Below are 4,294 nucleotides of genomic sequence, written 5' to 3'. Positions count from 1 at the left end.
TAAACCTCTTTTTAAACAAGTGTTTCTACTCTCTGTATTGTATCAGACTGGAATAGACTCTCTCAAGAGAAAAATTTCTTACAGAAAATTGGAACCTGCTGATATGAAAGCCCTTTTCAGCCCTTTGGTATAATTATTCTGTCCTTATTTAGACTATGCTTAGAACTGCTTTGCACACAAGTCACTTATTTACACTGTGGGTTTTTTTTCATATTTTTGAATTGTGCTTTGATGTTGTTTAGAGACTATCCAATGTTGGGCTCCTGTTGTGTTCAATTCTGCGTGTACGTGACAAGAAGCAGAGAGGAAGCACTATTAACCCTGTTTTACAGCTCGTTCTTGGGAGGCTTTTATTTAATAAACCGAAGACGGAAATTGCTAAGAGCTGAATCTAGATCTTGTAGATACCCTAAACAACAAAACCATCTTATCTGATCTTGCTACCACTCCCAAAGAGACAGAGGAAGTGTCTGCATCTGGAGTGTTTTCTACAGCCAGCCGTGGTTTTTAGACTTGGGTATTGTCTTTGAGCCTTCCACATGTTCAATTCCTATTTGCACCAAAGAGTAACTTTGTGGCAGCTAGAACCTTCCCTTTACGTAGTCATCAAGTCTAGACTTTCTGGCCATATCCACCAATTTTTGTGACGAGCTTTGCACCACTGGGTTTGCGTGTTGCCAGGCATGCAGAAAAAAACAGTCTGCCTATGGTTTGCTGGATGTCTGTGAGTACAACCATACAGTTGAAAGATGGATGGATTATATTTCTGCTAAAAAGGAAATGCTGTTTCTTTCCATCACAGGATTGCCCATTTCTCTATCTCTAGTGATGTGACAACCATGCTGTTGCTAAAAAGAGAGCTGTGTTTTCACTCTCCAACAAATACGACTTTGTTGTCTATTGAGTATTCCATATTCAGAGGGATTAAGTCCCTTCCATTAAAATATAATCTTAGTATTCACCAAGCTTGCAAAAAGCATAAGCATGTTGTTAACTTAGAATAACTCTGGTGTAAAGAAGGATACTGTCATGTCTATTACTGTCATGTCTAAAGTCAAGCCTATACATACATATGTACCATTTTAGGGCTATCATTTTGCAGTTTGTGATGGGTGTTTGAGTGATTACATCCACTAATGAATATTAGACAAGTTAAAATATCTCCATCAATTTGTCTGTTTAGTTGGATTTGTTTTACTAATTTTTTGGATTTTTGACCAACAAAGTATTTGATAAGAAGATCCATATAGTGATTAGCTGCTTCTGTGGTGCTTCTTACTGTGAAAGCGGCTTTTTGGCTCCCAGATAACACAGTAATGACTTTGAAATAAGTTGCACAACCACCCTATTGCAGTAATACTGAATGGCATCTGAAAATGATGTAGCATTAAAATTTGATCAATGTGCTGTCTATAGTGCCTTGACCTTTTAATCATGGCACTGTATGGAAAGGCTGTCATCCATGTGAGAGGAGAAAGGCTGTTTCCCTGCTCTTCTAACACCGTTGTGTTCAATCAACAGTTCCTTTTCTTTCCCTAAGCTTTCTCTGAAAATCTTGGGGAACCCAAACATCTGATGGTCTGGAAATGCCTTTGCATTGTAGCAGATTTTATTCTGAGGGAATAAAAGTCAGATGAGGTTCTTCTAGGAAAAAAGCGTTGTTGTTTCCTTCGGGCACAATAGTGTCTGTGTCATTTCAGCTGTGGTGTGACCCTTAACTGCTGCGATATGAGAGTAGACTTTACTAATTGCCTCTCATCCCCTGACATGGGTTAGAGTTGCAAAGGTTAATTGCTCTGTCATACGACAGAGTCAGCATCTACTGATGCCAGCAGTTAACAGTAAGTCTATAACACAACCTTACTATCTTTGCTTTTTGGTTAAGATCTTTGGACTCTAAAATGACTGTCTCTCTTTAAAACAAAATGTTCAGGCAGCTTTTCTGTTATACACAGTTACTGGCTGTGTCTCTCAGGCAAAAAAAAAATATTGCAACAGTGTGATCTTGATCTGCTCAAAGAAACTGGCAGCTGCAGCTTTTCTAAGTCAAGTTTGGGTCAATAAGATGAAAGCTTTTGATATTCGTTAGTCTAACCATCCTTTTATTCCCAGAAGGATTTCTAAAGCCACCTCATTATTTCTGTAAGGCCTAATAAGCAAAATAAAGAGAGAAATCAGTGCAAGACCTTCCAAAGGATGTAAGCATTTCAGGGTGTTTCTACCTTGCAGCCCAGCAAGGTTTGCAATGTGTGAATGGCATAGCACTGCTGGCAAGCTCACCACTGTAGCAGAGCTCCCTTGAGCCTCTCTTGCCTACTTGTGGATGAGATTTAAGATACCTGCTTCAAGTTGTGTTTAAAGTTAAGGACAACTTTTCAGACCCAATGTACAGGAGAATACAGGAATGAGATAATACCATGCATAAGATAAAACCATTCACAAATAGAAACGATGGCTGTTAAGAAGACAGGATATGGGTGAGGCAGGAAACGGGGAAGAGAAACAAACCGCACAGAATGACAGAAAAAGAATTTTCTTCTTGGGAGATAAGTATTTTGAAGGAAAAGATCTGCCTGTTAATTTGTTTTATATATTTAGATGGGCATGATCGTGGGCCAGACCACTGTACAGCTGCCTGAACTGGGTACTTGAAGACTCATCTCTGCAGGGCTGGCCTCTTCTCCTTGCTCTGCACCCCTGGAGCAGTTTGGGATGGGGGTGAGGGTAAACTCCCTAAACAGCAGCAACTCTCTCCAAGAAGAACAGGTGATGGAGCAGGGGAGCAGGCTGCAGAGGTGACATGGATGGTCAGCGCCTGGTAGCTTTTCTGCAGACCTGTTCCCTGCGCACTGTTCTGCGGGAGCTGCGCTGCGTGGCCGCCCACGGCAGCCAGCCGTCCCTCCTGCAGCTACGCTTGTTCTGGCTGCCTGTGCAGGCGCTCCCGCGCAAGCTGTTCTGCGCTGCTCCTTCCACGCTAGCTCTTCTGCACATCTGCGTCCGGCCTCCGCAGCAGTCGTCCTGTCTGCTCTTCTCCACTGGTTTCGCAGCAGCTATTCCCTGCTACCATGTATCCCAGACAGCAGTCTCATGCTCTCTTAATTTTGTTTTGACTACTTGCTTCTTGCTTGGGGCTTTGTTAGTTTAGCAGGAATCTGGAAGAAAGAGGCATTTTTTTTTCTTCCCAAGTTCTGAAGTCCGCAGCGCTGTGCTGAGCATTTCCAGTCCACAGCATAATACCAGGGTTGATGAAAAGTTTGCTTTAACCACAAGCGGCTGCAGGATACAGAAGGTGATGCTGCCTCTGCTCAGGCACCTCCAGCCAGGAACTGTTGTTCAAAGATGTGCGGGGTTGCAAACCTCTCCCCAAGGGCTGTGTAGGGGTGCTGTGGGTATGCTCTGTGTACCCACACACAGCACCAAAGCCTGAGGACTGCTTTGAAGCAGGAAAAAGACTTTAAAAGGGATGGGAAAGGAGATGTAGCCTGTTTATTTTATTTTATTCCCTTTATTTACATGGGTTTCTATAATCTTCATTTAACTGAATGTGCCTGGGGAAAACATCCAGGTCTGTGTTTGTTCTCATCCCTCTCCCCACAGTAGCAGATTATTTTTGCGACTTTGGTGTTCTGCAAATAGGAGATTGGGTCTTTTATCCAGACCTTCCCAGTGCTTATGTCAGCAGATACAGCTTGATGGGTTTTCCTGTAGAAAATCTTTACAGGTCACACCATGGGATGTAAACCTGGATAAAAAGAACAAGAACCACCGGCAGTAAAGCCAGAGTTACTTAAAAGATCTTGCTGTCTCGTCCAATTCTCTGCCTTTTGGTAAACTTGTGAGGCAATGTTACCTTGCATTTTTCTACCAAACTATGTTCAACGGTACATTCACCAGCAGTGAACCAACACACTTGTGTAGCCGTGCGTGGATAGGGGAGTAGAGCTTCAGGCTGTTGCAGTCACAAACAAAAAAGAGAATAAAAGATCTTTATTTTTTCTCTTTTGATTTTTATCCTCTGGCCAGGAAGGTCAGATAGAGCAGGTCTTCCTCCATCCCTGTCCATCAAAAGGCTCCTCTGGAGGCTGTGAGAATATGTCAGTACTAAACAGCATTTTTCCTTATAAAACTCTCTAGAGAATAACAGAAGCAACCACTCACTCTTTCTTTCTTCAATAAACACTGGCCAGGGCTTTCACAAACAGCAAACTGAGGCATAGTCAGGAAAAAACAAGTTCTTAAAGGAAGCAGTCGCCAAGGAAAATAATTGGGCAGCATGAGGGGTTTGGTGACGCAG

This window comes from Apteryx rowi, unplaced genomic scaffold (genome assembly GCF_003343035.1).
Source record: "Apteryx rowi isolate R43461 unplaced genomic scaffold, aptRow1 scaffold_97, whole genome shotgun sequence".
Classification (NCBI taxonomy): Eukaryota; Metazoa; Chordata; class Aves; order Apterygiformes; family Apterygidae; genus Apteryx; species Apteryx rowi.
Note: the sequence above shows the minus strand (reverse complement) of the source record.